The sequence below is a fragment of the Rhinoraja longicauda genome, chromosome 11, assembly GCF_053455715.1.
Source record: "Rhinoraja longicauda isolate Sanriku21f chromosome 11, sRhiLon1.1, whole genome shotgun sequence".
Classification (NCBI taxonomy): domain Eukaryota; kingdom Metazoa; phylum Chordata; class Chondrichthyes; order Rajiformes; family Arhynchobatidae; genus Rhinoraja; species Rhinoraja longicauda.
The window spans coordinates 2,660,699-2,684,948 of NC_135963.1; the positions used below are offsets into that span (position 1 = coordinate 2,660,699).

Here is a 24,250-nt window from a genome sequence, read left to right on the forward strand (position 1 = left end):
AGAGAGAGATGGGGAGAGAGAGAGAGAAAAGAGAGGGAGGGGGAAAAAGAGAGAGGAGAGAGAAAGAGAGAGAGGAGAGGGAGAGAGGAGTGGGAGAGAGAAAGACAGAAAGCGAGAGAGAGAGAAAAAATGAATTGAATTGAGAGAAAAGAGAGAGAAAGAGAGAAAAAGAGAGAGTGGGAGAGAAAAGAGAGAGAGACAGTGAGGAGAAAAGAGAGGGAGAGAAATAGAGAGAAAAGAGAAAGAGAGAGGATTACCCCCCAACCCAACTTTCAACACACAAAACACACGCACGCACCCATTTACAAATTGCAATTTTCCGCTCGGAAACGGTTGCACGGGTTGTAGATCTGCCCGGGTGTGCGTTTCCTCCTCTCTCCCTCTCCCTCCCCCTCCCCTCTCCCTCCCCCTCCCCTCTCCCTCCCCCCTGCCCCTCTCCCTCCCCCTCCCCTCTCCTCCTCTCTCTCTCTCCCCTCCCTCCCTCCTCTCTCCCTCTCCAAAATAACTGTCTTTGCAAAATATATATTTATATATATAAAGAAAATCCGGAAGGCCGGTTGTACGCCTGCGTGTCCCCCGCCCTGCCCGTCCACCCCCCCCCGCCCCAAACACATAGCGTGTCCCCCCCGCCCCAAACACAGCCTGTCCCCCCCCCCCCTCCCGCCCCAAACACACGGCGCAAACACACGGTCGGCGCCCGGCAGAGAATTCCGCAAAGAATTCCGCCAGAGAAGTGTGCGGCGAGCGCAACTCCCACCCCCCCCCCCCCCGCAAACCCCCCCACCCCACCGCAACTACTGCCCCCCCCCCCCGCACAGCAAACCCCCCCCACCCCACCCCCGCACAGCAAACCCCCCCCCCCCCACCCACCCACCCACCCACACCGTGGCCCTCGCACGGAAACTTGGACAAAGAATAATCCCCGCAGAAGGTGCGGGGAAATCAACGGGCGGATGCGGACTGTGTGTGTGTGTGTGTGTGTGCTCACACGTACAAACACACACGCACACAAAGCCCGGTGCTCACACGTACAAACACACACACACACACACACAAAGCCCGCACACTCACTCACTGAGAGGGAAAAAAAGACCGACGCGAAAACGTTCACTCTCTCACTCAGAGAGAGACGCAAAACCAGCGCTCTGTCGCTCTCTCTCTCTCGCTGTCTCAGACGCGCACACAAAGCCCGGTGCTCACACTCACACTCACACACACACACACACACACACTCACACAGGGGGAAAGACGGACGGTACAACGCTCTCACACACACACACAGACGCGAAACCAGCGCTCTCTCTCTCTCACACTCACACACACACTCACTCACACAAACACAAAGCCCGGTGCTCACACACACACACACACACACACACACTCACTCACAGAAGGAAAAAAAGACCGACGCGAAAACGCTCTCTCTCGCACAGAGACGCAAAACCAGCGCTCCCTCTCTGAGGCACTCACACACACACACGCACACACACACGCTCTCTCACACACACACGCACACACACACACACGCTCTCTCACACATACACACACGCTCTCACACACATACACGCACACACACATACACGCTCTCACACACATACACACACACACACATACACGCTCTCTCACACACACACGCTCTCACACACAGACAAGCCCAGAGCGCTCATGCACACACACACACGCTCTCTCACACACACACACGCTCTCACACACACAGACAAGCCCAGAGCGCTCATGCACACACACACACGCTCTCTCACACACACACACGCTCTCACACACACAGACAAGCCCAGAGCGCTCATGCACACACACACATACACGCTCTCTCGCACACATAGAAAAAGCCCAGCGTTCAAACGCGCTCTCTTTTTTCTCTCTCACACAAACACACACACAGATAAAGCCCGCTGCTCACCGTCTCAGAGAAAGCCCGACGTTCAAACGCTCTCTTTCACACCCACACATATACACACACACTCACACACACAGACCAGCGATCTAAGGCTCTCACACACGCGCTCTCTCTCACAAATACACGCACACACACGATCACACACACACGCACACCCGCTCACACACAGGCACGCACACAAAGCCAGAGCGCTCACACGCGGAAAGCCCGACGTTTAAACGCTGTATTTCACACCCACACGCCCTGTCTCTGTCTCTCAGAGAATGTCCAGCGTTCAAACGCGCTCTCTGTCTATTTCACACACAGAAAGCCCGACGTTCAAACGTTCTCACACACGCACCGAACCAGCGCTGTAGCGCTCTGTCTCACACACACACACACGCTCTCACTCACACACACGCTCCCTCACACACACACACACACACACACTCGCTCTCACACACACACACGCTCTCACACACAGACAAGCCCAGAGCGCTCATACACACACTCAGAGAAAGCCCGGCGCTCAAATGTTCTCACACGCACACAACCAGCGCACTAACGCGCCTTCCTCACACACACACACACGCTCAGAGGCATTCACACACACACACTCACAAAACCAGCGTCCGCTCTCACATTCTCACACAACCATCGCTCGCTCTCTCTCACACACACAACCCAGTGTTCACACGCAGTCTTTTTCACACGCACTTCGGATTCACATAAGGCCCGGTTCAAACGCGCTCTCTCACACACAACGCAGCGTGAGCGCACACACACACACACACACCCCACACACACGCACACACACACATACACACACATACACATACACACACATACACACACTTACACAAACTCTCACACGCACTTGGCACTCACACTCACACAGAGCCCGGCGTTCAAACGCTCTCACACCGACACACACACACACAACAGCGCACACTCTCACACTCACCAAGCCCAGTGCTCACTCTCGCAGTCTCGCTCGCACAAAACACGCCCTTAAACACACTCGATTTCCATTCACACGCACACTTATTCACACCCCGCTAACTACATGCGCTTTCCCCCTGACACACTCACTCCCTTACACACTCACTCCCTCACACACTCCGGAGCGCGTATGCACTCACGCACACCAACACACGGTTAGACGCATAAAAACACGCGCACACTCAATTCACATACGCTCTATTTCACACTCAACGCCACACACACGCAGTCACACTCAATTCGCACTCGCACTGCCATTCACGCGTATCCACTCACCACGCAGTTACACGCATGTTCACACGCACACTCTCTTACACACGAGCATTCACACTTACATCCGCGCACATTTGCTCCTGCTCACCACCATTCACTCGGGCCGCTCACACTTACACACGCGTTGACGCTCACGCTCACGCTCGTTGACGCTCACACTTACACACACGTTGACGCTCACGCTCACTGACGCTCACGCTCGTTGACGCTCACACACTCATTCACACACATCACACTCACGCGTGCACACTCGCGGCCGCACATTTTACACTCGCGCAATTGCACACTCGCACATGTCTGCACGTCCACGCGTGACCATGTGCACTGACACACGCACACACACACTTGCACACTCACTCACACGCGGCCCGTACAAAGAGCGGCGGCGGCAGTGGAAAGCAGAATCACCGCCACCCCCGGGACTGGGAGCGGCTGGAGCGCCACTGACCTCTTCCCCCCCACCACCCCCCCCCCCCCTTCCCCCCCACCACCCCTCCCCCTTCCCCATCTCCCTCCCCCTCCCCATCTCCCTCCCCTTCCCCTCTCCCTCCCCTCTCCCTCCCCTTCCCCTCTCCCATCTCCCTCCTCCCCATCTCCCCCCTTCCCCTCTCTCCCTCTCCCCATCTCCCTTCCCTCTCCCTCCCCTCCCAATCTCTCTCTGCTCTCCCCAAACCACTCCCTCTCACCCTCTCCTCTCCCCTCCCTTCCTTCCCCTTCCATTCTCCCTCCTCACCTCTCCCTCTCCTCTCCCTTCCTTCCCCTTCCACTCTCCCCCTCCCTCCTCACCTCTCCCCATCTCTCTCCCCAACCCCTTCCCCTCTCCCCCTCCCCTCTTCCCATCTCTCTCCCCAACCCGTTCCCCTCTCCCCCTCCCCTCTCCCCAACCCCCCTCCCCCCTCTGGGAGATTTCAAGCCAAGTCAAGTTTATTTGTCACATACATATACAAGATTCGCAGTGAAATGAAAGTGGCAACAAAACAGAATAGAGAAGAAAAAAAATTTAACACAAAAAAATAAATTAATACAGTAAATTACATGAGTCCCTGGTGATAAACCGTCTGTCTTAGATAGAGGCTTTGCTCAATGGAAAAGTTATGGAATCAAAAGGGTGGGAGATCTTTATCATAAGGGAACTTTTCTTTCGTTTCAGGAGTTACAGCAGAAGTACGGATTACATGTTAATAATTATTTTAGATATTTACAACTTAGAGATTATGTAAAATCACACATGCAAGAATATAAGTTTAGAGGTCCAGAAACACTTGATGTATGCCTGAATCGATATTATAATTCAAATAAATTAATATCCTTTATTTACAATACTCTCCTTGACACTGACATTCCGTCATCAGAATCTTATAGACGAGCATGGGAGGACGAATTGAATCAATTTATAATGCAAGATATATGGGATGAAAGCTTACAACATATACATCAATGTTCATTGAATACTAGACATTCCTTAATACAATTTAAAATAATACATAGATTACATTATTCGAAGACGAAATTAAATAGGATTTTTCCTAGTATCTCTCCTATTTGTGATAAATGTCAATTTCAAGAAGCTAATTTAACTCATATTTTCGTAACTTGTATAAAAATGCAAAACTTCTGGTTGGAGATTTTTAAAATAGTTTCTAAAGTTATTAATAAAAAATTAGATATGGACCCAAAATTAATTATATTAGGATTATCAGAACATACTACAAATTTTACAGTAAGTCAGGTACATTTTCTTGATTACAGTCTAATAACTGCGAAAAAATTAATACTTAAATTTTGGAAAAAAACAATAACCCCCACAATTAAAATGTGGACTATGGAAATGACAGAGACCCTGCATTTGGAAAAAATAAGGTTTGCCTTAATCGACAAACCTGAGTTATTTTTAAAAATATGGTCTCCATTTATTGAATTTTTAGAAAAGTAAATGGGTTTGGCACAGGACTAAAATAAAAAAATTTAAATTAAAAGTTGAAACTTGAGTTGGGGGTTGGATGTACAACTGTGGTTATTGTCTCCCGGATCTACTCCCTTTAATTTTTATTGTTAGATCCTTTTTTAAAAATTTTTTTTATTAACCCTCTTATTCTCTCTCCCCAAGTTTATAGTTTTTTATTTTTATTTTTACTTTCTCTCTTCAAAAATTTAAAAATTGAAGCTATGTAAGAACTTTGTAACAAATGTGTTTTTTCTTATTTCTATTTGTACATATGCTTTTCAAAAAAAAAAATTTTTTTTTAATTTTAAAAAAATAAAAAAATAAATTAAAAAATATTAAAAAAAATAATAAAAATCTTGATGTCCTGTGGGAAGAAACTCCATCTCATCCTCTCCGTTTTCACAGCGTGACAGCGGAGGTGTTTGCCTGACCGTAGCAGCTGGAACAGTCCGTTGCTGGGGTGGTAGGGGTCCCCCATAATGTTGCTGGCTCTGGATCTGCACCTCCTGATGTATAGGTCCTGCAGGGGGACGAGTGTAGTTCCCAAGGTGCGTTCAGTCGAACGCACTACTCTCCACAGGGCCTTCCTGTCCTGGGCAGAGCTGTTCCCAAACCAGACTGTGATGTTCCCGGACAAGACAATTTGCAACAACTGTGCGCCTGGTGCCAGCTCTCCCCGCCCTGCCCCTCCCATCTGACACACGCACACACGCACACGCTCCCCTGGCTCGCTCGCTTTTACCCCCAGCGTCCATCTACCCCTCGATCTTGCCCCCCCTCTCCCCTCCCTCCCACCCTTCAACGCTGGATCAATCTCCTCGCCGGAGGGAGCGGGTTACAAGGATCTCTGGACACTGAAGGACTCCACCACTCCACACAACAAAAATCACCCTCTCTCCTCTCCCCACCCCCCCTTTCCCTCCCACCGCCCGTCCCCCCCCATAAAATTTACAGAATCAGAATTCAAAATTCAGAATCAGAATTACCTTTATTTGTCATCCAAAAAACAGGTCTTTTGGACAAGATTTCGTCACCCACAGTCCAACAATAAGAGCGATAAAATAAGTAAATTACACAACCCCAACCAACACAAAACACAAAAACAAAAAGAAACATCCATCACAGTGAGTCTCCTCCAGTCACCTCCTCACTGTGATGGAAGGCCAGAATGTCTTTTCTCTTTCGTCTTCTCCCGCGGTCAGGCTGTTGTAGTTGCCACGTTCCAGGCCGCGCCGGACGGTGAAAGGTTCGCAGCAGGCCAAGCATCCCCGTGGAAGCATCCCCCTGTCATCCGCCCCACACCCCCACCGTTACCAAGTTGCCACCACTGGACTGCAAACAGAAGCCTGCCTCGCAGATGTTATTTTCAACAGGCTGATGAAAGCCTCCGCCATAAATAATTTCTGGGACGTGACATCAAATAACTTGTGGGTTGGCGGTTGTTTTTTTCTGAATAATTGCAACACTTCACCGCCTCCCTCCCACATCAAGATCAGTCTTGTAACCATGTCCCCAGCTCACCCAGAAACTCCATGTGTTCTAACCTCGCATTCACGCTGAGCCTCGTAACAAAATTGTTCACTAAAGTCTTTGCTGAAGCTAGCGTTTATGCCAAGTCGATGAATATTTTTCAGGCAGAGATAGATAGATTCTTGATTAGTACGGGTGTCAGGGGTGATGGGGAGAAGGCAGGAGAATGGGGTTAGGAGGGAGAGATAGATCGGCCATGGTTGAATGGCGGGGTAGGCTTGATGGACCGAATGGCCTAATTCTGCTCCTGGAACTTATGATCAAGGTTAATTGGCCTCTGTGAAATGGATGCGAAAGATGGATAACATAGAACCAGCGTGATGGCCGGCGTGGACTCGATGGGCCGAAGGGCCTGTTTCTATGCTGAACAAAACTAAACTAAACTCTGTTATGATGCACCAGCAAACTTATGCAAAACAAAAGACACAAAATGCTAAAGTAACTCAGTGGATCCAGCAGCATCTCTGGAGAACATGGGTAGACCACACAAGACAAAGGAGCAGAGTTTGGCCATTCTGCCCATCATGTCTACTCCACCCTCCAATCATGGCTGATCTATCTCTCCCTCTCAACCCCATTCCCCTGCCTTCTCCCATAACCTCTGACACCCGTACCAATCAAGAATTTATCTCTGGGTTAGAAATATCCATTGACTTGGCCTCCACAGCCTTCTGCGGCAATGAATTCCACAGATTAAAAACATTCCTCCTCTTCTCCTTTCTAATAGTACATCCTATTATTCTGAGGCTATGACCCATGTTCAAAAGGTCACAAGAAATAGGAGTGGAATTAGGCCATTCGGCCCATCAGGTCTACGCCATTCAATCATGGCTGATCTATCTCTTTCTCCCACCCCATTTTCCTGCCTTCTCACCATAACCTCTGACACCTGTACTAATCAATAATCTATCAATCTCTGCCTTAAAAATATCCACTGACTTGGCCTCCACAGCACTCTGTGTCAAAGAATTCCACAGATTCACCACCCTTTGACTAAAGAAATTTCTCCTCATCTCCTTCCTAAAAGAACGTCCTTTAATTCTGAGGCTGTGCCCTCTGGTCCTGGACTCTCCCACCAGTGGAAACATCCTCTCCACATCCACTCTATCCAGGCCTTTCACTATTCTCTGTACGTTTCAATGAGGTCCCCCCTCATCCTTCTAAACTCCAGCGAGTACAGGCCCAGTGCCGTCAAACACTCATCATAGGTTAACCCGCTCATTCCTGGGGTCATTCTCATAAACCTTCTCTGATCCCTAATGCCAGCACATATCTCCTCAGATACGGGGCCCAAAACTGCTCAATAACCAGCAATAAGATTATTAAAGGGTTGGACACGTTAGAGGCAGGAAACATGTTCCCAATGTTGGGGGAGTCCAGAACCAGGGGCCACAGTTTAAGAATAAGGGATAGGCCATTTAGAACGGAGATGAGGAAAAACCTTTTTAAGTCAGAGAGTTGTGAATCTGTGGAATTTTCTGCCTCAGAAGGCAGTGGAGGCCAATTCTCTGAATGCATTCAAGAGAGAGCTAGATAGAGCTCTTAAGGACAGCGAAGTCAGGGGGTATGGGGAAAAGGCAGGAATGGGGTACTGATTGAGAATGATCAGCCATGATCACATTGAAAGGTGGTGCTGGCTCGAAGGGCCGAATGGCCTACTCCTGCACCTATTGTCTATTGTCTATTGTCAATACCCCAAATCAGTTTCGTTTATTGTCACATGTACCGAGGTACAGTGAAAAGCTTTTGTTACGTGCTAAACAGTCAGCGGAAAGACAATACATGATTACATTCGAACCATTCACAGTGTATATGATAAGTGAATAACGTTTAGCACAAGGTAAAGCCAGTGAAGTCTGATCAAAGATAGTCCGAGGGTCGCCAATGAGGTAGATAGTAGTTCAGCACTGCTCTCTGGTTGTGGTAGGACGGTTCAGTTGCCTGTTAACAGCCGGGAAGAAACTGTCCCTGAATCTGGAGGTGTGCGTTTTCACACTTCTGTACCTTATGCCCGATGGGAGAGGGGAGAAGAGGGAGTGGCCGGGGTGAGACTGGTCCTTGATTGTGCTGCTGGCCTTGCCGAGGCAGCGTGAGGTGTAGATGGAGTCGATGGAAGGGAGGTTGGTTCGTGTGATGGTCTGGGCTGTGTCTACAATTTGCTGTAATTTCCTGCGGTCTCGGATGGAGCTGTTCCCAAACTGTGTTGTGATGTATCCTGACAAAATGCACGATACGGCGCATCTGTAGAAGTTGGTGAGATGTTGGGGTCATGCCGAACTTCCTAAGCTTTCTAGCGGTCTGACCAGTGCCTTAGACAATATAGACAATAGACAATAGGTGCAGGAGGAGGCCATTCGGCCCTTCGAGCCAGCACCGCCATTCAATGTGATCATGGCTGATCATTCTCAATCTAGTACCCCGTTCCTGCCTTCTCCCCATACCCTCTGACTCCGCTATCCTTAAGAGCTCTATCCAGCTTTCTCTTGAATGCATTCAGAGAATTGGCCTCCACTGCCTTCTGAGGCAGAGAATTCCACAGATTCACAACTCTCTGACTGAAAAAGTTTTTCCTCATCTCAGTTCTAAATGGCCTACCCCTTATTCTTAAACTGTGGCCCCTTGTTCTGGACTCCCCCAACATTGGGAACATGTTTCCTGCCTCTAACGTGTCCAACCCCTTAATAATCTTAATAATAATAATAATCTTATAAAGCAGCATGCTCTATTGCATGCTCCATTATACACGCACTCACGGTAGGCCGGCACGGCGGCGCAGCGGTAGAGATGCTGCCTTACAGCGTTTGCAGCGCCAGAGACCCGGGTTCGATCCTGACTACGGGTGCCGTCTGTACGGAGTTTGTACGTTCTCCTCGTGACCGCGTGGGTTTTCTCCGAGATAGAAACATAGAAACATAGAAAATAGGTGCAGGAGTAGGCCATTCGGCCCTTCGAGCCTGCACCGCCATTCAATATGATCATGGCTGATCATTCAGCTCAGTAGCCTGTACCTGCCTTCTCTCCATACCCCCTGATCCCTTTAGCAAAAAGGGCCACATCTAACTCCCTCTTAAATATAGCCAATGAACTGGCCTCAACTACCTTCTGTGGCAGAGAATTCCACAGACTCACCACTCTCTGTGTGAAGAGATCTTCGGTTTCCTCCCACACTCCAAAGACGTACAGGTTTGTGGGCTAATTGGCTTGTTGTAAATGTAAATTGTTCCCAGTGGGTGTAGGATAGTGTTAGTGTGCGGGGATTGCTGGTCGGTGCGGACCCGGTGGGCCGAAGGGCCTGTTTCCTCGCTGTATCTCTAAACTAAGCTGAAGGATGCACTGAGTCAGGGAAGAACCTGACCTTGGTATTTGGTGCCCAGTGATGTGCACTTGTCGTTCATCAGTGTCTCTGTGCGAGGGAACCGGTGAGAAGCTCATTTAGGCTTCCGAATGGTTCGGCAGCCACCCGTGACCTGACTGTGGCTTAAAGCCTGCAAACCCCTTCTCTCTGCAACCATCTCACTGTCTCCATCCCAGACCGCACGCAATCCCAGAGAGTTGTGGACGCAGCCCAGACCATCGCACAAACCAACCTCCCTTCCATCGACTCCATCTACACCTCACGCTTCCTCGGCAAGGCCAGCAGCATAATCAAGAACCAGTCTCACCCCGGCCACTCCCTCTTCTCCCTGCTCCCATCGGGCAAGCATAATGGATAGGACGGGTTTGGAGGGATATGGACCAAGCGCAGACAGGTGGGACTAGTGTAGCTGGGACATGTTGCCCGGTGTGGGTAAGCTGGGCCGAAGGGCCCGTTTTCACGCTGTATCACTCTCTAAGCAGCACAGCACTGTGAAAACGCACACCTCCAGATTCAGGGACAGTTTCTTCCCAGCTGTTATCAGGCAACTGAACTGTCTTGTCAACATCACAAGAGCGGTCCTGGCCTCCCATCTACCTCATTGGAGACTCTCGGACTATCTTTAATCTGACTTTACTGGACTTTACCTTGCACCAAACGTTATTCCCTTATCATGTATCTGTACACTGTGGACGGCTCGATTGTAATCATGTGTTGTCTTTCCGCTGACTGGTTAGCACACAACAAAAGCTTTTCACTGTACCTCGGTACACGTGACAATAAACTAAACTGAACTAAACGCCCTCTTCCTGGGGCTAGGAATTCTAGGAATTTCTTTAGTCAGAGGGTGGGTGGTGAATCTGTGGAATTTATTATCACAAAAGGCTGTGGAGGCCGTCAATGGATATTTTTAAGGCAAAGATACTGTAGATGGATTCTCGATTAGTACGGCTGTCAGGGGTTATAAGAGAAGGCAGCGGAATGGGGTTAGGAGGGTGCGATAGATCAGCCATGATTGAATGGCGGAGTAGACCTGATGGGCCGAATGGCCTAATTCTGCTCCTATCACTTACGAACGATGAGAGATTTGACAGAAGTATCTAAACACGGGGAGACAGAGCTCAAGTGTAGTTTAGTTTAGAGATACAGCACAGAAACAGGCCCTGGTGCCCACCAAGCCCGCACCGACCAGCAATCCCCGCACAGGGCTTTTAAGAAATACAGCACATCAATGTGCAGTTGAAGATCTAATTTACCTCATGCCCAGAGGCAGGCATGGACAAGATGGATCAGATGGTCTTTCCTTTTGCCTGTAAACATCATTGAGGAAGATCATGTAACTTTCTTTGAGGAAGTTAATAGCAGGACAGACAAAGGGGAGGCTGTAGATGTGGTTTACCTAGATTTTCAGAAGGCCCCCGTTAAAGGTGCCGCACGTCAGGGTGCTGGGGAAGATGAGAGCCCACGGAATTAAAGGGCAGATACTAGCATGGATAGCGTGAGAGATGAACGCAGCGGCAGACAAGTGGGCACGCAGAAAGGAGCACAGCAACTTCTGCAGTTGTACAGGGCCCTAGTGAGACCACACCTGGAGTACTGTGTGCAGTTGTACAGGGCCCTAGTGAGACCGCACCTGGAGTACTGTGTGCAGTTTTGGTCTCCAAATTTGAGCACGGATATTCTTGCTATTGAGGGCGTGCAGCGTAGGTTCACTAGGTTAATTCCTGGAATGGCGGGACTGTCATATGTTGAAAGACTGGAGTGACTAGGCTTGTATACACTGGAATTTAGACGGATGAGAGGGGATCTTATCGAAACGTATAAGAGTATTAAGGGGTTGGGCACGTTAAAGGCAGGAAACATGTTCCCAATGTTGGGGGAGTCCAGAACAAGGGGCCACAGTTTAAGAATAAGGGGTAGGCCATTTAGAACTGAGATGAGGAAAAACCTTTTTAGTCAGAGAGTTGTGAATCTGTGGAATTCTCTGCCTCAGAAGGCAGTGGAGGCCAATTCTCTGAATGCATTCAAGAGAGAGCTGGATAGAGCTCTTAAGGATAGCGGAGTCAGGGGGTATGGGGAGAAGGCAGGAACGGGGTACTGATTGAGAATGATCAGCCATGATCACATTGAATGGCGGTGCTGGCACGAAGGGCCGAATGGCCTCCTCCTGCACCGATTGTCTATTGTCTAACTTCAACAAACCAGAGACCACACACAAATGTGACCCTTGTGACAGAGACTGTCACTCCCGCATTGGTCTCTTCAGCCACAAGCGACGCTGCTCCAGCCGAGGTGTGGAGCAAGCAGCCAACTAGGATGCATCACCCATGGTCAGCCATGACCGAGGGGGGCCTAAGAAGAAGACTGTCCAGGGCAGTGGGGGGTATGTCTCCCCGTCTCCATTACTCCTCCACTGTCAGAGTGAGGCCCAGCACAAATTGGAGGAACAGCACCTCATATTTCGCTTGGGCAGTTTACAACCCAGCGGTATGAACATTGACTTCTCTAACTTCAAGTAACCCTTGCTTTCCCTCTCTCTTCATTCCTCCCCCTTCCCAGTTCTCCAATCAGTCGGACTGTCCCCCTCATTACATTTTATCTCTGTCTGCTTCATTGTCACCTTCTCCAAGCTAGCTCTGATCTATTCCACATTTTCCTTGATCTCTATCCCCTTTGATGTCTCCTTCTCACACCTTACACTTCCTTATCTCTGTGTCTCCCTGACTCTCAGTCTGAATCATCGTTACTTTTTTCATATCTTTCATTCTTTTGTTCTATATCTATCTGCATCAGTGTCTGTATTTCTCGTTTCCCTTTCCCCGACCAGTCTGAAGAAGGGTCTCGACCCAAAACGTCACCTGTTCCTTTTCTCCAGAGACACTGCCTGTCCCGCTGGGATACTGCAGCATTTTGTGCCTGTCTATCTTCACTCTGCTTCTCAGCTGGGTATTGGCAGAGGGGCACAGTTGGCGCTTGGGTTGCCAACTGTCCCGTATTAGCCGGGACATCCCGTATTTTGGGCTAAACTAGTTTGTCCCGTATGGGACCGCTCTTGTCCCATATTAGTAGTGTTGCCAACTTCCTCACTCCCAAATAAGGGACAAAGAGGGACGTCACTGCCCCGCGCCCCACATGACCTCACCCAGCCAGTGGCCATGTGCTCCCGCTCTACCAATGGCGGCCGCCCGGGCCGGGAGGCGGGTTGCTAAGCAACCTCCGTTAGGCGGCGCCCAGACCTACTCTGTCCGGGACTACAGCAGATCCCGGGCTACAGTGTCCAGGTCTACAATGTCCGGGCCTACAGTGTCCAGGTCTACAATGTCCGGGCCTACAGTGTCCGGGCCTACAGTGTCCGGGCCTACAGTGCCCGGGCCTACAGTGTCCGGGCCTACACTGTCCGGGCCTACAGTGTCCGGGCCTACAGTGTCCGGGCCTACAGTGCCCGGGCCTACAGTGCCCGGGCCTACAGTGTCCGGGCCTACAGTGTCCGGGCCTACAGTGTCCGGGCCTACAGTGCCCGGGCCTACAGTGTCCGGGCCTACAGGAGGTTGGATAGCAACCCGCCTCCCGTCCCGGGCAGCCGCCATTGGTGGAGCTGGAGCACGTGGCCGCTGGCTGGGTGAGGTCACGTGGGGCGCGGGGCGGTGATGTCACCTTGTCCCGTATTTGGGAGTGAGGACGTTGGCACCCCCTGGTTGGCGTGGACCGAGCCGGTCGTTCCAGCCGTCAGGGAGGTGATGAGATCACATTTAATCATGGGGGGGGCCGTCAGACTGATCGGAGAAGGAGGAAGGGACAATCTACAGCTGAAAGTCACAGACCGGCCACGGCGATTTTATATCAAACAGGAAGATTCGGTCCGATTGAGAAGTGAATGACATCTCGAGTGAAACAGAAACGCTGGAGAAATTATGACTAATTCTCTAAGGTAATGAACAGCTAATTGCATGTGTTTTATTTGCTGTGTTTTCGGGCACTTTTGTTGGCAATGTCATTAAACACACTGTTGTGATATTTTATCTGCATTGAATTAAGAGGCAGTTCCACTGAGGATTCAATGCTTCATACAATATATCTTAGAAACATAGAAACAGAGAAAATAGGTGCAGGAGGAGGCCATTCGGCCCTTCGAGCCAGCACCGTCATTCATTGTGATAGACAATAGACAATAGGTGCAGGACTAGGCCATTCGGCCCTTCGAGCCAGCACCGCCATTCAATGTGATCATGGCTGATCATTCTCAATCAGTACCCCGTTCCTGCCTTCTCCCCATACCCCCTGACTCCGCTATCCTTAAGAGCTCTATCTAGCTCTCTCTTGAATGCATTCAGAGAATTGGCCTCCACTGCCTTCTGAGGCAGAGAATTCCACAGATTCACAACTCTCTGGGTGAAAAAGTTTTTCCTCATCTCAGTCCTAAATGGCCGACTCCTTATTCTTAATCAGTGACACCTGGTTCTGGACTCCCCCAACATTGGGAACATTTTTCCTGCATCTAGCCTGTCCAATCCTCTAAGAATTTTGAATGTTTCTATAAGATCCCCTCCCATCTAAATTCCAGTGAATACAGCCCAGTCAACCCATTCTTTCATAATAAGTCAGTCCCGTCGTCCCGAGAATGAACCTGGCGATCCTACGCTGCACTCCATCAATAGCAAGGACGTCCATCCTCAAATTAGGAGACCAATATTGCACATAATACTCCAGGTACAGTCTCACCAGGGCCCTGTACAACTGCAGTAGGACCTCCTTGCTCTTAAACTCATATCCTCTTGCAATGATGGGGAGGGGGAGATGGGGAGGGTAGGGGGAGGGGGAGGAGAGGGTGCTGCACCAATGCAGGAGAGGTTTGGGCCCAACAGGTCCATTTGGTCTAGTGTGTCTATAAGATCCCCTCCCATCCTTCTAAATTCCAGCAAATACAAGCCCAGTCGCTCCATTCTTTCAACATACGACAATCCTGCCATCCCGGGAATTAACCTGGTGAACCTACGCTGCACGCCCTCTATCAACAAAGAAGGCTTACAGTACATCCAGCTCCTGTGAAGCCGTGGAAAGATCCAGCAATCTGAATTGAGACCTTCTACATTTAATATGGGCAGTTTCATCAGCTTCCCAAACTGTTCTGGCCACCATGTTGTAGGAAAGATGTTGTTTAGCTGGAAAAGGTGCAGAGAAGATTTAGGAGGATGTTGTTAGGACTTAAAAGGCCTGAGCTATCGGGAGAAGTTGGGCAGGCCAGGACTCTAATCCTCGGAGAGCAGGGGGATGAGGGATGACCTTATAGAGGTGTAGAAAATCTCGAGAGGAATAGACAGGGTGAATACTCTGGTTCTCGATTGCCCAGAGTGGGGAAATCGAGTACCAGAGGACATAGGTTTAAGTTGAGGGGGAAAAGATTTAATAGGAACCTGAGGGGTAACATTTTTTACACAACGGGTGGTGGGTGTATGGAACGAGCTGCCGGAGGGGGTAGTTGAGGCAGGTACTATTCCAAAGTTTAAGAAACATTTAGACAGGTACATGGATACGACAGGTTCAGAGGGATATGGACCAAGCGCAGGCAGGTGGGACTAGTGTAGATGTGGCATGTTGGCCGGTGTGGGCAGGTTCAGTTTAGTTTATGGTCGCGTGTACCGAGGTACAGTGAAAAGCTTTTGTTGCGTGCTAACCAGTCAGCGGAAAGACAATACATGATTACAATCGAGTCACCTGCAGTGTACAGATACATGATAAGGGAATAACGTTTAGTGCAAGGTAAAGCCAGCAAAGTCCGATCAAGGATAGTCCGAGGGTCTCCAATGAGGTAGATAGTAGTTCAGCACTGCTCTCTGGTTGTGGTAGGATGGTTCAGTTGCCTGATAACAGCTGGGAAGAAACTGTCCCTGAATCTGGAGGTGTGCGTTTTCAAACTTCTGTACCTTTTGCCCGATGGGAGAGGGGAGAAGAGGGAGTGGCCGGGGTGAGACTGGTCCTTGATTGTGCTGCTGGCCTTGCCGAGGCAGCGTGAGGTGTAGATGGAGTGGGTGGAAGGGAGGTTGGTTTGTGTGATGGTGTGGGCTGCTGGCCTTGCCGAGGCAGCGTGAGGTGTAGATGGAGTGGGTGGAAGGGAGGTTGGTTTGGGTGATGGTCTGGTGTTGGGTTGAAGGGCCTGTTTCCACGCTGTATCACTCTATCACTCCCCAACTACATGCTCACCTCAGCAGATTTTTATGGACATATTTACGGGAACTCTGACAACATCAGTAGTTATTGTCCTTGCCTGAGCAGTTCCTGCAAAGCCATCCCAGTGAAGGGAACTACTCAGGTGAAGAAGATGGGCTTTTAAAACCTCCACCATCCCATGCCAGCACTTTTATACAATTCAACCTTGTTTTAATTGCCCCATTTATATTCTCCAGCGAGCCTGATGGGTTGCACACTTGTGTCAGAGAGTCAGAGTCATTCCGCACGGAAACAGGCCCTTCGGCCCACCGAGTCCATGCTGACCACACAGCGCCCATTTTTACACAGTTACCTCACTAATCCAACAACCAGAGAGAAGGTCTGAAGAAGGGTCTCGACCTGAAACGTCACCCATTCCTTCTCTCCAGAGATGCTGCCAGTCCCACTGAGATACTCCAGCATTTTGTGTCTATCTCCAACTAGAGAGCAGTCCTGGACCACCAGATTCAGAGGCAGATACCTCAAGATTCAGGGACAGTTCCTTCCCAGCTGTTATCATGCAACTGAACCGTCCTATCACCGACTAGAGAGTGGTCCTGACCTCCCATCTACCTCATTGGAGACCCTCGGACTATCTTTAATCGGACTTCACCTTGCACGTTGCATGTTATTCCCTTTATCCTGTTTCTGTACACTGTGCATGGCTTGATTGTAATCATGTACAGTACAATCTGAGGGCTGGTTAGCACACACCAAAAGCTATTTACTGTACCTCGCTCGGTACATGTGACAATAAATTACCAGGAGGGAGATGAGGAGGAATTTCTTTAGTCAGAGGGTAGTGAATCTGTGGAAACTGAAGCCAAATCAATGGATTAAGGCTAATTGACATTCTTGATTAGTGAGGGTGTTATGGGGAGAAGGCAGGAGAATGGGGTTAGAAGGGAGAGATAGATCAGCCATGATTGAATGGCGGAGTGAGTGAGCTTAATGGGCCGAATAGCCTAATTCTGCTTTTAGAACTTATGAACTAAACCGAACTAATCCCATTTCATTTGTATTCTTTACATTGGTGAGACCAAGCTTTGCCCAAAAAACATTTTACCCTGGACGAAAAGTGAAGAATGTAGAACACAAGGAACTGCAGATGCTGGTTTACAGAAAAAAAGGACACAAAGTGCTGGAGTAGCGCAGAGGGTCAGGCAGCGTTTCTGGAGAACGTGGACAGGTGACATTTCGGGTCGGGACCCTTCTTCGGACTGATTGTGGTGTTGGGGGGGGGGATGATAGCTGGAAAAGGGGAGGAGCAGGACAGAGCCTGGGGAGTGATAGGTGGATACAGTCAGGGGAGGAGAGTTGACAGGCAGATGGTTGGATAAGGATCAGAGGCGAAAAGACGGTGTGCGATAAAAGGATGGAAGAGTTAGAGGAAGGAATGGAGCTGGAGGGGGAGAAATAGGGGTGATTCTAGGAGGGCCACAGGGGAGGGTGGGGGGGGTTCGGTAGTCACCGAAAATTGGAGAAGTCAATGTTCATACCGCTGGGGTGTAAGCTGCCCAAGCGAAATATGAGGTGCTGTTCCTCCAATTTGCGCTGGGCCTCACTCTGACAATGGAGGAGGCCCAGGACAGAAAGGTCAGTGTGGGAATGGGAGGGGGAGTTCAAATAGTTTGGCAACAGGGAGAGCAAGCAGGCCTTGGCGGACAGAGCGCAAGTGTTGGGTGAAACGGTCCCTGAGTCTCGCCGGAGGCCACATCGGGAACACCAGATGCAGTCTCCTCTCACCTCATCTTTATGCAGCCAGTGGGTTCAGATGGCCGTGGGTGGATAGCATCAAGGTCTGGCGTAAAACGGTGTTTGGGCCAAGCTTGGTCTCACCAATGAATCCAAAGAATCCAAATGAAATGGGATTAGTTTAGTTTAGTTCATAAGTTCTAAAAGCAGAATTAGGCCGTCCCGGCCCAATCAAGCCTACTTGCAGGAAGATTGTTCCCGATGTTGGGGAAGTCCAGAACAAGGGGTCACAGTTTAAGGCTAAGGGGGAAGTCTTTTAGGACCGAGATGAGAAAGTTTTTTTTCACACAGAGTGGTGAATCTGTGGAATTCTCTGCCACAGAAGGTAGTTGAGGCCAGTTCATTGGCTATATTTAAGAGGGAGTTAGATGTGGCCCTTGTGGCTAAAGGGATCAGGGGGTATGGAGAGAAGGCAGGTACAGGATACTGAGTTGGATGATCAGCCATGATCATATTGAATGGCGGTGCAGGCTCGAAGGGCCGAATGGCCTACTCCTGCACCTATTTTCTATGTTTCTACTCTGCCATTCAATCATGGCTGATCTATCTCTCCCTTTCTGAACCCCATTCTCCTGCCTTCTCCCCATAACCGCTGGCACCCTGACTAATCAAGAATGTCAATCAGCCTTCAAAATATCCATTGACTTGGCTGTTCCGCAGATTCACTACCCTCTGACTAAAGAAATTCCTCCTCACCTCCCTTCTGAAGGTAATTTATTGCCGTTGTAAGAGTCACCCCTACTTGACTTGCATCCACTCAGCAACATATGGACATATTGGCAGGTCTCCCTACTAAATCAAACTCGCTTTGTGAATTTCTGAATGACTGCTTTATCTTCGCTGTATAATGGATGGGAAATAACAGGCTTACCATTGAAACTGATAAAACAGCAGCTCTGAAGAGTACCATGCATTTGCATTTCAATAACAAAAATTGGTGGCGTGCTTACTGCTCTCCATTGATTCCTCTGCCAGACACACACGCCTGTCTCTCAGCGCTTGCTTTCTATTTACTGATGGTGCATCTCAGTTCACTTTATGGTCACGTGTTCCGAGCTACAGTGAAAAGTTTTTGTTGCGTGCTAACCGGTCAGCAGAACGACAACACATGATTACAATCGAGCCGTCCACAGTGTACAGATACATGATCGGGGAATTAAAGTTTAGTGCAAGGTAAAGCCACCAAAGTCCGATCAAGGATAGTCCGAGGGTCTCCAATGAGGTAGATAGTAGTTCAGCACTGCTCTCTGGTTGTGGTAGGACGGTTCAGTCGCCTGATAACAGCTGGGAAGAAACTGTCCCTGAATCTGGAGGTGTGCGTTTTCACACTTCTGTACCTTTTGCCCGATGGGAGAGGGGAGAAGAGGGAGTGGCCGGGGTGAGACTGGTCCTTGATTATGCTTCTGGCCTTGCCGAGGCAGCGTGAGGTGTAGATGGAGTCGGTGGAAGGGAGGTTGGTTTGTGTGATGGTCTGGGCTGCGTCCACAATTTGCAAACATTTCTTGCGGTCTTGGATGGAGCTGTTCCTAAAACTCAATCCAAACAAAGAAAAAATCAGTTTCTTTCATCCTACACAGTCTAAGGAAAGATCCGGACTCGAAGTATCATTTATCCATGTTTGATATCCAGGGATGCTGCCTGACCTGCTGATTTACTCCAGAATTTTACAGACAATAGACAATAGACAATAGGTGCAGGAGGAGGCCATTTGGTCCTTCGAGCCAGCACCGCCATTCAATGTGATCATGGCTGACCATTCTCAATCAGTACCCCGTTCCTGCCTTCTCCCCATACCCCCTGAGTCCGCTATCCTTAAGAGCTCTATCTAGCTCTGTCTTGAATGCATTCAGAGAATTGGCCTCCACTGCCTTCTGAGGCAGAGAATTCCACAGATTCACAACTCTCTGACTGAAAAAGTTTTTCCTCATCTCAGTTCTAAATGGCCTACCCCTTATTCTTAAACTGTGGCCCCTTGTTCTGGACTCCCCCAACATTGGGAACATGTTTCTTGCCTCTAACGTGTCCAACCCCTTTGTGTCTTTGTGTCTTTCCTTGGTAAACCAGCATCTGCATTTTACGTGATCTACATCTCTTTTGATCTCTTACACTTCCTTATCTCTGTAACACCCTCTCCCTTGGCGATCAGTCTGAAGAAGGGTCTCGACCCGAAACGTCACCCATTCCTTCTCTCCAGAGATGCTGCCTGACCCGCTGAGTTACTCCAGCGTTGTGTGTCCACCTTCGATTTAAACCAGCATCTGCAGTTTTTTTCCTACACATCTCATCGCCATTTCTCTTTTGCAAAAGGGAAATACAAAAGCCGAATATGTGAAATTCAAACAGAAAATGCAGTTGTTGTTGCACAGGGCTGATGCTCGCTCGACCTTACGTTCCATCATGCTGAGAGTATAATCAATCATGAGCGGTGGACTGCCGTTTACTTATTCCACTGTCGAGTAGGCGTCACACGTGCCCAGATCTCACACGTTTACCAACACCACATTGCTCCATGCTTTCAAAGAGAGACCTGGCCCACCGAGTCTGCAGCGACCAGCGATCCCCATACACGAACACTATCTTACACACACCAGGGACATTTTTAACATTTTTATACCAAGCCAACTAACCTACAAACCTGTACGTCTTTGGAGTGTGGAAGGAAACCGAAGATCCCGGAGAAAACCCACGCAGGTCACGGGGACAATAGACAATAGATGCAGGAGGAGGCCATTCGGCCCTTCGAGCCAGCACCGCCATTCAATGTGATCATGGCTGATCATTCTCAATCAGTACCCCGTTCTCCTGCCTTCTCCCCATACCCCCTGAGTCCGCTATCCTTAAGAGCTCTATCTAGCTCTGTCTTGAATGCATTCAGAGAATTGGCCTCCACTGCCTTCTGAGGCAGATTCACAACTCTCCGACTGAAAAAGTTTTTCCTCATCTCAGTTCTAAATGGCCTACCCCTTATTCTTAAACTGTGGCCCCTTGTTCTGGACACCCCCAACATTGGGAACATGTTTCCTGCCTCGAACTTGTCCAACCCCTTAATAATCTTATATGTTTCGATAGGATCTCCTCTCATCCTTCTAAATTCCAGCGTATACAAGGGAGAACGTACAATCCTCGTACAGACAGCACCCGTAGTCAGGATCGAACCCAGGTCTATGGCGCTGTAAGGCAGTAGCTCTACCGCTACACCACTGTGACATAGAGTCATACGTGTGGAAATAGGTCCTTCAGCCCAGTTTGCCCATGCCGATCAACATGCCCCATCTACACTCACCCCACCTGCCTGTGCTTGGCCCATATCCCTCTAAACCTTCAGTATCCATGTACCCGTGTGCAGTTTTGGTGTCCTAATTTGAGGAAGGACGACCTTGCTATCGAGGCAGTGCAGCGTAGGTTCACCAGGTTGTTCCCTGGGATGGCGGGACTGTCATATGAGGAAAGATTGGAAAGACTGGGCTTGTATTCACTGGAGTTTAGAAGGATCAGATGGGATCTTATAGAGACGTGTAAAATTATAAAAGGACTGGACAAGCTAGATGCAGGAAAAATGTTCCCAATGTTGGGGTAGTCCAGAACCAGGGGACACAGTCTAAAAATAATGGGGAGGCCATTTAAAACTGAGGTGAGAAGAAACTTTTTCACCCAGAGAGTTGTGAATTTGTGGAATTCTCTGCCACAGAGCAACATTTTCATGAAAAGGGTGGTGGGTAAATGGAGCAAGCTGCCAAGAATGGTTGAGACAGGTGCAATAACATTTACAAGACATATGGACGGGTACATGGACAGGCTTAGAGGGATATGGGCCAAATGCAGGCGTATAAACCAGCTTAGTTGGGGCATCTTGGTTGGCATGGACGAGTTGGGTTGGTGGACCTGTCTCTGTGCTGCCTGACACAATATCCTTTAACATATCTGCACGCTTTCTCAATAGCATGAACACCTTTCTCCAGTCTCGTTTCAATTTCCTTGACTAACCTTTGTCCAGAGTTGGTTGGTTTGTGTAGTCAACTGTAATCACGAGGAGTTGTAACACTGTCAGTCAGCACAATGTCCCAGCTGATCTAAAGCCTTCAATGCCACACCTGTCCGTTTCCAAGGACACTGCACTCTTTCAGTCAATTCTGGACAACACGTTGGTGATCATTCTCACGTGAAGATTGCCTTGAAGTCGCACTGCATCCACCCTTTACGCTGTTGTGGTGATGCTTCTAAAGCACATTTCCCATGTTCCCTCTGGCCGTGAATTGTTATTCTCTTCGATTTTTACTGTGAAGTCTTTAGAGCAGCGTTTCTCAACCAGTGTTACCCGGAACCCTAGGCTTCCGCTAGAGGTCGCTAGGGGTTCCGAGAGTTAGAGTGATAAACTAGCCGGCGTGGACCTGGTGGGTACAAAATGCTCCTGCGGGCCTCCAGCGACAGCTCAGCAGCAGCAGCAGCTCGACAGCGACGGCCGTTGCTTTGAGCGGGAAGATGGGCACCCCCGCATTGGCCGCCACTCGGGCAGGTCCCGCCCCCGGCGGCCATCTTGGGCACCCGCCCATTAATAGTTTTTATGTAGGGGTTCCCCGAGACATGAAAATTATTTCAAGGGTTCCGCAAGGGTAAAAAGTTTGAGAAACGCTGCTTTAGAGTGTCGACTTTGGACATGTGCAGGCAAACAGGCCCACCGAGTCCACCCCAGCCAGCCAGCCAGCCATCACCCCGTACACTAATCTATCCTACACACCGCGGACAATTTAGTTTAGTTTGTCACGTGTGTCGAGGTACAGTGAAAGGCTCGTGTTGCGTGGTGACCGGTCGGCAGAAAGACAATACATGATTACAATAGAGCCGTCCACAGTGTGCAAACACATGACAAAGTGATTAACATTTAGTGCAAGACAAAGCCAGTAAAAGTCAGATCATATTTACATTTTTTGTTAACCGAAGCCAATGAACCTATAAACGTGTATGTACAGACTCCGTACAAACAGCACCCACAGTCAGGATTGAACCCGGGTCTCTGGCGCTGTGAGGCAGCAACTCTACCACTGCACCACCATGGACCCGGCTTAGCTTTGCACAATGGAGTTGTTGGGTTTTTTCCCCCCTCAGGCAATTCCAACAATTGTGCAACTTTGAACTGACAAGTGTCTTGTGGTAGTATAAGACAATAACTGCAGATGCAGGTACAAATCGAAGGTATTTATTCACAAAATGCTGGAGTAACTCAGCAGGTCAGGCAGCATCTCAGGAGAGAAGGAATGGGCGATGTTTCGGGTCGAGACTCTTCTTCAGACTGACGTCAGGGGGGGCAGGACAAAGGATATAGGTGGAGACAGGAAGATAGAGGGAGAACTGGGAAGGGGGAGGGGAAGAGAGGGACAGAGGAACTATCTAAAGTTGGAGAAGTCGATGTTCATACCACTGGGCTGCAAACTGCCCAGGCGAAATATGAGGTGCTGTTTCTCCAATTTCCGGTGGGCCTCATTATGGCACTGGAGGAGGCCCATGACAGAAAGGTCAGACTGGGAGTGGGAGGGGGAGTTGTCTTGTGCTAGATTTGCACCTACTTACAGGTCCAACCCCCGACAACACCAGTCTCTGCTTTCAATTCCCATCCGAATCCAAACTGCTGTGGTATTTGTACATCAAATGGATGAAATCCTTCAACATTCTTCTAGTGTTGTTTGAGTTGAGTATAGTGTCGTGTGTACTGAGGTGCAGTGAAAAGTTGGCATTGAGTTTCCATGGAGTGTGATTTTCTCCTACCAGATTCTTTACATTATTTAATGTGTTTATTTGGTACATAGATTTGGAATAATAGGAATCTGAGGGGTAACTTTATCACACCAAGGGTGACGGGGGTATAGAGCGAGCTGCCAGAGGAGGTAGTTGAGGCTGGGACTGTCCCAAGGTTTCAGAAACAGACAGGTATATAGATAGGACAGGTTTGTAGGGATATGGGCCAAACGCAGGCAGGTGGGACTAGTGTAGATGGGGCATGTTGGCAAGTTGGGCTGAAGGGCCTAGTTCCAATAGACAATAGGTGCAGGAGTAGGCCATTTGGCCCTTCGAGCCAGCACCACCATTCAATGTGATCATGGCTGATCAATCTCAATCAGTACCCCGTTCCTGCCTTCTCCCCATACCCCCTGACTCCACTATCTTTAAGAGCTCTATCCAGCTCTCTCTTGAAAGCATCCAGAGAATTGGCCTCCACTGCCTTCTGAGGCAGGGAATTGCACAGATTCACAACTCTCTGACTGCCATCATCTCCGTTCTGCATGGCCTACCCCTTATT

General features: G+C 49.3%; 1 protein-coding gene across 1 annotated transcript in view; it reads right to left on the minus strand.

The window, feature by feature from the left end:
- Nucleotides 1–2,414, minus strand: part of samd13 (sterile alpha motif domain containing 13) — a 44,516-nt gene extending 42,102 nt beyond the window's left edge. Inside the window, 1 exon segment of the mRNA XM_078408128.1 lies at nt 1,072–2,414. The gene's annotated coding sequence lies outside the window, so the exon portion shown is untranslated.
- Nucleotides 2,415–24,250: the final 21,836 nt, after the last annotated feature.